A 12,194-nucleotide genomic window follows, 5' to 3' on the forward strand; every position below is an offset into this window, starting at 1 on the left:
ACCGGTTGGAAAATAGACAGTATGCATGACTTGGATAACTTCTTCAGCAATAATAGCTTCTTTAACATTCACGTCATACTCTAACATCTCCTCAAAGGTTTGAAACTCCATGGTCTTTTATCTACTCCAAAATTCTTGGCTAAGTTCCCAAAGATTTTCCGTATGATCTTTGGCTTATTCTTCAAACCATAATCGATGAATGAAATTCACTCGACAACATATCTCGATGCTGAAATTGTTGTATATGATTAACTCGACCTGAACCTTCTGGCGGAAACATCCCACTGTACCAACTCCGTAAACTGAATCTTCAATCGGTCCCATATCTTGTGTAGAAAATTCTACTTCTTAAACTCTTGAGATCTGTCCAACTCGATCTCACCTCTCTGAAGTAATTCTTGACTCTCGAGTAACAACTCATCGCGTTCATCTCCAAATAGCTTGCTAACAAATCCTTCATGTAATTCTCTGAACATTGGCCACGTAAATGTTTTGCTCTGGGTGTTTCATCCCAAATCTGCCTCAAGCCAAAGTATACCTCAAACGGTTTAGTGCTTCTTCAGTATCTTATGGTCCCAACTTCTTCTTCTTTGCATCATAAGCTTCATGATGTCTCATTGCAAACAAAATGCTTCATGTGCTTCTACCATCTTGTAATAAAGTGGAGCTATCAATTCTAAGCTTAAAACAAATGATGAACAATTCAGGATTGTACGGCTCTGGTCCTGGTACGGCTCATCATAAACTGGATCAACATGAGCAGAAGGTAGAACAAGGGCATCTGAGTGATCATGTGTAGTCGAATCTCTCTGAATCGGATCACAATCAACACCCACCTTGACATCGCTAACACACGAGTCTGGAGATGTATTCGATGTATCAATTATGTCCCATATATCTCTCTAAAGAATTGGCATCCCCACTAGAACTCAAAATAACGGCAGGAAGGCATGACGTTAGTGACTCCTAAAAGGACGGTAGTGAACCCGGCCATGAGAGTAGAAAACTCGAGCATGATGATAGCAACATCGATAAGTACGGTTCACCCGTTCAAGCTTTTCTTGGTGCTTCTGCTATGAAAGATCAGGTTAGGTAACTACCCATGACTATCTATTCTAAAATGAAGGAACCAGCCAGCATATCCTAGTTATCCTTGTGACTCATTTTGACTCGAAAAACATTTGAAACAAGTCCCATGCTCTGATACCACCTCTGATACCACCTTTGTGACACCCCTGATCGTAGATGACCGGAAATGACACGGTCGATGTTCCTCGATGGTCGATCTGAGGTTCTCAGAATACTTATGATCGCCTCAGACCAACAACCAAAGAACACCAACGCTCCTATCAGATATCACTCTAGGCTTTTCAACCCGAAAAAGCAATACCCGATAGTTAGTTCGTCCGGACAAGGACTAATATCATATGGAACCCGTACTTAAAAAAAAAATTAGTTCAAAGCAGTTCAGTTCGGTTGAAGGATAATTCAGTTCAGCTAAACTCTTGGACACCAAACTTTCAGCTCTTAACCACACCAGAACACACTGGATAAAGTCATAGGATGGTGAGAAAGGGTCGTCCAAGCTCACTTCTCTTCCCTGATTTTTTTCTGAATTTTTCAACTAATTTTTCTCATAGATTTTTCTCTTTTCTTTCTCTCTTTCTCTCTGAATTTTCTCTGGTTTTTCTTGCAGTAACAGGACGTCCAGAGGAGAGAATAATATGTTTTATACCATATGGGGTTGCTTCAGCTCAGGGTTTTCTCTTTACACAAAGTGGTAGTTTGGAGAAACATGTGGCAACCAGCTTCAGCACAAGCAGCTCACCTTTCCCTTACAAGAAAAAAGCTGCAAGCAACTGAAGCAAACAGCTTGTGACCAGCATGTGACTTCTAATAAGCAAGCAGGTAAACAAGTAGGTGCTTGTCATGTGACCTAATTACTGAGAAAGCAAGTAGGCTAGAAAGTGCAAGGCATGTGACTGTTCAGAAATAATTTTAAGAGTTTTGTCGATATTTTTCGGACTGTTTCGACTAAATATTTTTCATCATTTGAATCTCGTCCTGCTCTGAATAAACTCGACTAGCATGAATAAAAATCGACAATAATAATTAACACTCGACAAGAACCATCAAGAGATGGCTTTTCGACCAAAATACAGCCCGTTGAGAGATTAATTCACCGTGTCGATTTTTATTTAAATTCTAATCGATCAATCTTCAAACTGATCTTAAAGAATTTTCTCGACCAAAATTCTATCTGCTCGTGAGGGTTATTACAGACACCACTATGGGTGATCACGCCAATTAGGATGATCTCGCTGCAGCAATGCAACTGATGCAACAGCAGATGATTCAAATGCAGCAGACTATCCAAGCTCAGCAGGATGCTGCTGAACAGGCTGCTTTCGCGCGGCAGGAACAACAGGCGCAGACTGTTCCAATCGGGCAGAGAAACCTTCCGTGTAACATCCCTACTACGCGCTCTGCCATTGTTCATCCACCCTTTACCAGGCAGGACTTCAAGATCAAGCCTGCTTTGATCGGTCTAGTACAGAGAAAGGTGTTCTCTGGTCTCCCTACAGAAATTCCAATGGAGCATATTGAGAGCTTCGAAAAAGTCTGCAGTTTCACTCGTGTGAATGGTGTTCCACCAGACTACATCAGGTGCATGTTATTCACATTCTCTCTTGATGGAAAAGCTGCACGGTGGTTGAAATCTCTCCCTACCGGCTCTCTCACTTCATGGGAACAGGTCCGATCAGCGTTCCTCAGGCATTTCTACTCTAAGACGAGAACAGCTTCATTGAGGAATAAGATCACCTCCTTCAGACAGCTCACTGATGAGCCTTTCTGCGACACATGGGAGCGCTTCAATGACTATCGGAGAGAATGTCTTCACCATGGATTTGATGATGATTACCTCCTGGACATTTTCTATGATGGTGAGGACTGGAAATACCAAGGTGCTTTAAACTCTGCGAGCGATGGAGACTTCATGACTCAAAACACTGATGGAGCGTTTAAGCTGATTGAGAACATGGCTGCTAGCTCAGCTAATAAGAAAGAGGAGAGTGATTGCTCCAAGAAAGGGAACAGTTCTGACACCCAGAAAATAGATGAGCTGACTACCAAGGTTGATCAGCTACTGAAAAACAACCAAGGGAACGTCTTCAACATGGAGCAAGCTACGGCCGGGTAGATTCAGAACCAGAACCAGCGACAACCGCATAACAATCAGCAAGTTGTTCCAGCTACCGGGAACAATCAATCAGATGAGATGAAGGGTCTGAGTATGATGAAGCAACAGTTTTTTCAGGGTCAGTAGGTTCAGGCCAAGGCGTTGAATCAGGTAACCACGGAAATGGACACCAGGATGGGCAACATGTTCACTGAGCTGAATAACAACTATGACAATCTTGCGATCCACATAAGAAAGATCAATGTTCATCTTGCTCAAACAGTTGAGAGTGTCAAGAGGCAACAAGAGACGCTCCATGGAAGAATTGATAAAAATCCTAGGACTGAGAACTGTAATGCAATAGAGCAGCCGTTCACTGAGACTGTTCTAGGCGCAGAAGAGAGAGCAGAGCAGCCTACTAGCTCTACAGTAACTGCTCTTAGCGAACCTGCTGAAACTCCACCAGTGCAAGTGTATGTTCCTAAGGTTCCCTATCCAATTCCACCTAGACATCTGATGGATCCCATTAGTGAAGAGCAGCTGATAGGTTTTAACAAGATGGTGACAAGGCTTCCTAAAGAACTTTCATTTGAAGATGCTCTACAGATTCATCTATTCTCAAGTTCTTTAAAAACTTTAGAGACTCAAGCAGAGATCAAGGTCCTCTATACCAAAGCACTGTCTACACCAGCCCTGAAGGTATTGCCTAAGGTTGATGATCCTGGAAAGTTTGCTTTTCCATGTTCCATCGCATGAACAACCTTCAAGGACGCTCTTTGTGACTCTGGTTCTTGTGTGAATCTCGTCTCAAAGGCTATTGTAGACGATTTGGGTATTGCTGATGTTGAGCGTTCTCAGCTGACCCTGACCTTTGCAAACTCTTCCAGAGCAGTCCCATATGGAACCATCCGCAACCTTCATGTTCAAGTAGGGGAATGCGTTGTTTCTGCTGAGTTTCAAGTTGTTGAGATGAACAAGGATCATGAGATGCCTTTGATATTTGGAAGGACATTCATGGCTACTGTTGGAGCAATCATCGATATGCCCAACAAGAGACTCTGCTTCTCCAACATTAACAAGAAAGTTTTCTACAAGGCTGTACCCACCAGATCTTCCTCATCACACGCCTCTTGCATCTCAGTATTTGATGTAGAAAAGCTGAAGGTTGTTCCAGAGAAGGAGCATGGTGATAAGGGTGAGAGCAGGCTGTTCTTTGATGAAGATCATAGCACTGATCCTACTAAATTCAGAAGGAATTCAAGGGTGAAACAGAAAGTCCAGAAGAAAAGGGTCAAGGGTTATCCTAGGATGACTTTGATACCTCTCAAGTGTGATGAGAACTCCATTGAGTATGAGGTAAAGTGCAAGGGTACCTCCAAACCGTTCTCTAAAGTCAGAGCCATTCTCACACATGAGCTGAAGGAGAAAGGGGAAGCTGCTGTGAAAGGGTTGTTGAGCAGGGTTTTGAAGCTGAACATGTTTGATTGCTTGTTTTGGAACAGGCCCTCCTGCTCAACCAGACTGATCCCTATCACCAAGTCAAGCTAGTGACTTAAACCAAGCGCTTGGTGGGAGGCAACCCACTGGTAAGTGTACATATAAGTTCGTTTTGTTTTTGTTTACTTATTTTTTGTTTTAGTTTATTGAGTCTCAGGTCAAAAAGCAAAAAAACCCGAGATACTTCAAAAATTCTGGGTTGCAGCAATGGAACAACCTACCCTCTGAAAAGAGCGGCTGTTCCAGGCGACCATATGACGATAGAACACCTAGAATTTTCATGGAGCGCCCGCTCCACTCAGGTAAGTATCTCAACCAAAAAAATGTCTATTCTTGTTTTAACCTTCTTTCTGATTTATTTTTACACCAGGGATGGTGTGAAGTAAGTCTGGGGGAGGGTTTTCGTCGTTTTACTAACTCGTTTCTTTCTTTTGTTTTTCTTTTGGGTCATTTTGAGACTGTTTTTATGATCGAGTCAGTCAAAACTTTGTGGGAATTAGGACCTTATTTCGTGTTGATCACTGACCACCTCGTGCTTTAGTTACCTTATTCAGTGACCTTATCAGTGGTGAAAGACACACATGTGGACCTGGAACATCCTGACATATCTCACAATGAACTGCGCAAGAGCAGAGGTGGAGAACCAGAATGGTTGCGAAATCAGAACCACCAGTGGCACTCAGAACCATCATGTATGACCTCCTTCTTCGTCACATCACCATATCATTCTTCAAAAAAAAAAAAAGAACCAAAATAAGGTGATGGAGAAGGGGAAGAAATCAAAGAAACATGAGCCACTGGGAAGATAGAGCAAAGGATTGGGTACCAAAAGGAAAGTGGAACGCAGAATAATCAGTTGCCTGTTCCGTCATCAGAATAGTTGCACCAGATAGAGCAAAAACGAGTAGAGACTGTGGACATCAATGGATCTATCCTCTCTTGCCATTTTGTGCGATATCCTGCATCCTCTTTAATAAAATGGTAGCCCCTAAACACTTTTAACTCCATCATTAAATAGCCTGTTTCACGCCTAGACCATCTATCCTGAATGATGCCTGTGATGAGAAGCTCATGCTACTCTTAAATGAATGTAGTGAGTTTTGTCTCGATAGTGTTGCTTTTTCAGGTTTGAGATGAAGAGTATGGAGCCGATTTCTGAACAACAGTCAGTGGGGTTCCGGTAAGGGTGTGTTTCCTAGTTTTACTGCTTGTATGGTTCAGAGATTCATGGTTAAAGTATGGTTGCTGAGAATAGGAGAGTTCCCACACTTTCAAACCTTTCTCCATGTTCTTGATACTTGACATTGTTTGAGGACAAACAAGGATCTAAGTCAGGGGGAATTGATATATGGTGTTATATACATTTTGTATATATGCTTTTCAATTGGTTTTCAAGTCTTTATCGAGTCTTCGTAGTCCTTTTCGAGTCATTACTGGTCTGGAGTTGCACTGGATGGGAGATGAACCACCTGGAACAAAAGAGGCAGAAAACAGTGCAATTTGGTGATTTTCACGCAGAACAGTCTTGATGCCTGTTCCGGATAGCGGAGCAACCCGAGTGACTGTTCTGGATAGAGCGGGTTGCTCCGACTGCCTGTTCCAGCGGCAGAGAGTTTTAAGGAAACTACAAGTCATTACAGGATTTACCCTAATTATCCCATTTTTCTCTCCCAGCCGCCTGTGGCTTTGATATATCATATTTTTCTCTTTCTTTTTACATTCTACGCTTTTTCTTTGAGAAGAAACCAGACCTTAGAGTTGGAGACTTGAGATTTTGCTACTTTGTAAAGGGAGAAGGCCATCTGTCTCGATTTAGAGAAGAACCCCCTGAACCCTATTACTTTATTTCAGTCATATTTCATGTTGCTTTATATCTCTGTCTCTGTGTTTTCTTGCTTCATGGCTGAGTAGTCAGCTTGCTTAGTCTAGGGTGTTAGATCTGTGAGCTTGACATAAATAAGTTATAAATCGGTTGTCTTCATTCACTGTTGTTCTTAAGGCTTGCATCAAGTTAACCACTTAGTGCCTTATTCTAGGTTTAATCGATTCATCAAAAGTTTGCTAGACATAACTTGAATGAGCATCATATCCCTAACCAGCGAAAGTAGATGTTAGGGTGTTTTGTGAACATATCGGACTTGATCTTAATGTTTGTCATCACATCTCAGTCCAACAGACAGTTTAGGTACTGAGATCGATTGACAAAAGGTGAAGCACCACGACAGTGGGCTGATCTATTGATATTACGTGTATACGCACACCAATTAACCTAATGTGCACACTACCACAATCGAATGGTATGTCGATGTAGCACTTTAGGATCGAATCCACAGAGACCAACGGTTACACTTTATCTTTATGGGATCAATACTTAGCTAAAACAATATTGGGATTTTAAGATTTGAGGGTTTCGTGAGAAACAAGTAACAAGATTAATTAAAGTATTCAGATAATTAAAATTCTAGCCTAGGGTGGTTTGATCGGGTGTTAAACAAGTGTGAGCCAAACAATTATTCAAGTTCAATTAAGAGCAAGTCTAGAACTCGGTTCACTCAAATAGAACAGTCCACTGTCGTGGTACTGCCCCCTATGCTGATCGATCTTGATACCTAAACTCTCGTTTGGATCAAGACGCGACAGCAAGAAATAGAGATCAAGTCCGATATGTTCACAAAACACCCTAACATCTACTTTTGCTGGTTAGGGATATGATGCTCATTCAAGTTATGTCTAGCAACCTATAACACTTTTGATGAATAGATTAAATCTAGAATCAGGCACTAAGTGGTTAACTTGATGCAAGCCTTAAGAACAACAGTGAATGAAGACAATCGATTTATAACTTATTTATGTCAAGCTCACGGATCTAACACCCTAACACCCTAGACTAAGCAAGCTAACTATTCAGCCATGAAACAAGAAAACACAGAGACAGAGGTATAAACCAACATGAAATATGACTGAAATAAAGTAATAGGGTTCAGGGGGTTCTTCTCTAAATCGAGAAAGATGGTCTTCTCCCTTTACAAAGTAGCAAAATCTCAAGTCTCCAACTCTAAGGTCTGGTTTCTTCTCAAAGAAAAAGCGTAGAAATAATCAAAAGAAACAGAAAAAGAAGATATATCCAAGCCACATGCGGCTGAGAGAGAAAATAGAGAGATTAGGGCAAATTCCGAAATAGGTTGTAGTTTCCTTAAAAATCTCTGCCGCTGGAACAGGCACTCGGAACAGTCATTCGGGTTGCTTCGCTATTTGGAACAGTCATCAAGACTGTTCTGCGTGAAAATCACCAATTTGCACTGTTTTCTGCCTCTTTTGTTCCAGCTGGTCCATCTCCCCTCCAATGCAACTCCAGACCTGTAATGACTCGAAAAAGACTAGGAAGACTCGATAAAGACTTGAAAAACAATTGAAAAGCATATATACAAGATGTATAAAACACCATATATCAATTCCCCCAGACTTAGATCCTTGTTTGTCCTCAAACAATGTCAAGTATCAAGAACAGGGAGAAAGGTTTGAAAGTGTGGGAACTCTCCTATTCTCAGCAAACATACTTTAACCACGAATCTCTGAACCATACAAGCAGTAAAACTAGGACAACACACCCTTACCGGAACCCCACTGACTGCTGTTCAAAAATCGGCTCCATACTCTTCATCTCAAACCTGAAAAACAACACTATCGAGACAGAACTCCCTACATTCATTTAAGAGTAGCGTGAGCTTCTCATCACAGGCATCATTCAGGGTAGACGGTCTAGGTGTGGAACAGGCTATTTAATGGTGGAGTTAAGAGTGTTTAGGGGCTACCATTTCATTGAAGAGGATGCATGATATCACACAAAATGGCATGAGAGGATAGATCCATTGATGTCCACTGCCTCTACTCGTTTTTGCTCTATCTGGTGCGACTGTTCTGATGACGGAACAGGCAACTGATTGTTCTGCGTTCCACTTTCCTTTTGGTACCCACTCCTTTGCTCGATCTTCCCAGTGGTTCATGTTTCTTTGATTTCATACCCTTCTCCATCACCTTCATTTGGTTTTTTTTTTTTTTTTTTTTTTTTGAAGACTGATATGGTGATGTGACGAAGAAGGAGGTCATACATGATGGTTCTGAGTGCCACTGGTGGTTCTGATTTCGCAACCATTCTGGTTCTCCCTTCTCTTGCGAAGTTCATTGGTTATGGAGCGGTTGCTCCATTAATATGCTTGTTCTCCTTTCTGACAGAATTTCTGCACCAGTGACGAGTAGGAGGCTGCGTTGATCATTTCCGCTCCGACCTTTTTGCACTTATCTGCACATATGACACTGAAAAACAAATGCTTGAAGGTGGAATAAAGGCTAAGGTGCAGGTGGGAACTAGGTAAAAATGAGCTAGCCACTCATGATCAGCAAGATGGATAAAAAGGATAAGAAGTCCGGAGTGTGTTCTCGTTTCCCTGATCTAATGCCCATAACAAGAAGAATTTCAGTCAAGATTAGGTTCAAGTAAGATGGAGTTAAGTCTACCCAGTGTAACCTGATCGGCTGAGAACTTCCGGAGAATCATGTGAGATATGTCAGGATGTTCCAGGTCCACATGTGTGTCTTTCACCACTGCTAAGGTCACTGAATAAGATAAGTAAAGCACGAGGTGGTCAGTGATCAACACGAAATAAGGTCCTAATTCCCACAAAGTTTTGACTGACTGGATCATAAAAACAGTCTCAAAGTGACCCAAAAGAAAAACAAAAGAAAGAAACGAGTTAGTAAACGACGAAAACCCTCCCCCAGACTTACTTCACACTATCCCTGGTGTGAAAATAAATCAGAAAGAAGGTGAAAACAAGAATAAACATTTTTTTTTGGTTGAGATACTTACCTGAGTGGAGCGGGTGCTCCATGCAAATATTGGTGTTATATCGTCAGATGGTCACCTGGAACAACCGCTCTTTTCAGGGGGCAGGTTGTTCCGTTTCTGCAACCCATAATTTTTGAAGTATCTCGGATTTTTTTGCTTTTTGACCTGAGACTCAATAAACTAAAACGAAAATAAGCAACCAAAAATAAAACCAAGTTATATTTACACTTACCAGTGGGTTGCGTCCCACTAAGTGCTTGGTTTAAGTCTCTAGCTTGACTTGGTGACTGGGATCAGTCGGGTTGAGCAGGAGGGCTTGTTCCAAAACAAGCTCCACAATCAGACATGTTCAGCTTCAAAACCCTGCTCAACAACCCTTTCACAGCATCTTCCCCTTTCTCCTTCAGCTCATGTGTGATAATGGCTCTGACTTTAGAGAACGGTTTGGAGGTACCCTTGCACTTTACCTCATACTCAATGGAGTTCTCATCACACTTGAGAGGTATCAAAGTCATTGTAGGATCTCCCTTGACCATTTTCTTTTGGACTTTCTGTTTCACCCTTGAATTCCCTCTGAATTTAGTAGGATCAGTGCTAGGATCTTCATCAGAGAACAGCCTGCTCTCACCCTTATCACCATGCTCCTTCTCTGGAACAACCTTCAAATTTTCTACATCAAACACTGAGATGCAAGAGGCGTGTGATGAGAAAGATCTGGTGGGTACAGCCTTGTAGAAAACTTTCTTGTTGGTGTTGGAGAAGCAGACTCTCTTGTTGGGCATATCGATGGTTGCTCCAACAGTAGCCATGAATGTCCTTCCAAATATCAAAGGCATCTCATGATCCTTGTTCATCTCAACAACTTCAAACTCAGTAGGAACAATGCATTCCCCTACTTGAACATGAAGGCTGCAGATGGTTCCATATGGGACTGCTCTGGAAGAGTTTGCAAAGGTCAGGGTCACCTGAGAACGCTCAACATCGGCAATACCCAAACCGTTAACAATAGCCTTTGAGACGAGATTCACACAAGAACCAGAGTTACAAAGAGCGTCCTTGAAGGTCGCTCCTGCGATGGAATATGGGAAAACAAATTTTCCAGGATCATCAACCTTAGGCAATACCTTTAGTGCTGGTGTAGACAGTGCTTTGGTATAGAGGACCTTGATCTCCTCTTGAGTCTCTCTACAGTTTTTAAAGAACTTGAGCAATGACCGAATCTGCAGAGCATCTTCGAATGCAAGTTCTTTTGGAAGCCTTCTCACCATCTTGTTAAAACCTATCAGCTGCTCTTCACTAATGGGATCCATCAGATGTTTAGGTGGAATTGGATAGGGAACCTTAGGAACATAGTCTCGCACTGGTGGAGTTTCAGCAGGTTCGCTAGGAGCAGTCACTCCAGATCTAGCAGACTGCTCTGTGTTCTCTTCTGTGCCTAGAACAGTATCAGCGAACGGCTGCTCTACAGTGCTCAGTCCTAGGATTTTTATCAGTTTTTCCAGGGAGCGTCTCTTGTTGCCTCTTGACACTCTCAGCTGTTTGAGCAAGCTGAACATCGATCTTTCTTAGGTGGATCGCAAGAGTGTCATACTTGTTATTCAGCTCAGTGAACATGTTGCCCATCCTGGTGTCCATTTTCGTCGTTACCTGATTCATGACCTTGGCCTGAACCTGCTGACCCTGCAAAAGCTGTTGCATCATCATACTGAGACCCTTGAACTCATCTGGTTGACTGTTCCCGTTAGCTGGAACAGCTTGCTGATTGCTCTGCGGTTGTCGCTTGTTCTGGTTCTGAATATGCCCGGTCGTAGCTTGCTCCATGCTGAAGACGTGCCCTTGGTTGTTTTTCAGTAGCTGATCAACTTTGGCAGTCAGCTCATCTATTTTCTGGGTGTCGGAACTGTTCCCTTTCATGGAGAAATCACTCTCCTCTTTCTTATTAGCTGAGCTAGCAGATATGTTCTCAATCAGCTTAAATGCTCCATCAGTGGTTTGAGTCATGAAGTCTCCATTTCTCGCAGAGTTTAGAGCACCTTGGTATTTCCAGTCCACGCCATCATAGAAAATGTCCAGAAGGTAATCATCATCAAATCCATGGTGAGGACATTCTCTGCGATAGTCATTGAAGCGCTCCCATGCGTCGCAGAAAGGCTCATCAATGAGCTGTCTGAAGGAGGTGATCTTGTTCTTCAATGCAGCTGTTCTCGCCTTAGAGTAGAAATGGCTGAGGAACGCTGATCGGACATGTTCCCATGAATGAGAGAGCCGGTAGGGAGAGAGTTCAACCACCGTGCAGCTTTTCCATCAAGAGAGAATGGGAATAACATGCACCTGATGTAATCTGGTGGAACACCATTCGCGCGAGTGAAACTGCAGACTTTTTCGAAGCTCTCAATTTGCTCCATTGGAATTTCTGTAGAGAGACCAGAGAACACCTTTCTCTGTACTAGACCAATTAAAGCAGGCTTGATCTCGAAGTCCTGCCTGGTGCAGGATGGAGGAACAATGGCAGAGCGCGTAGTAGGGATGTTACAAAGAAGGTTTCTCTGCCCGATTGGAACAGTCTGCGCCTGTTGTTCCTGCCGCGCGAGAGCAGCCTGTTCAGCAGCATCCTGCTGAGCTTGGATGGTCTGCTGCATTTGAAGCATCTGTTGTTGCATCTGTTGCAAC

At 42.6% G+C, this 12,194-nt stretch overlaps 2 non-coding genes across 2 annotated transcripts; one reads left to right on the forward strand and one right to left on the reverse strand.

Moving 5' to 3' along the window:
* Positions 1 to 2,799: 2,799 nt before the first annotated feature.
* On the reverse strand, positions 2,800 to 2,910 carry LOC117128674. The gene has a single exon (XR_004452069.1). It is a non-coding gene; the product is annotated as a small nucleolar RNA R71 (small nucleolar RNA).
* An 8,703-nt stretch (positions 2,911 to 11,613) lies between these two features.
* Positions 11,614 to 11,720, forward strand: LOC117128666. Its single transcript, XR_004452061.1, has one exon. It is a non-coding gene; the product is annotated as a small nucleolar RNA R71 (small nucleolar RNA).
* Positions 11,721 to 12,194: the final 474 nt, after the last annotated feature.

The sequence above is a fragment of the Brassica rapa genome, chromosome A09 (genome assembly GCF_000309985.2).
Source record: "Brassica rapa cultivar Chiifu-401-42 chromosome A09, CAAS_Brap_v3.01, whole genome shotgun sequence".
Classification (NCBI taxonomy): Eukaryota; Viridiplantae; Streptophyta; class Magnoliopsida; order Brassicales; family Brassicaceae; genus Brassica; species Brassica rapa.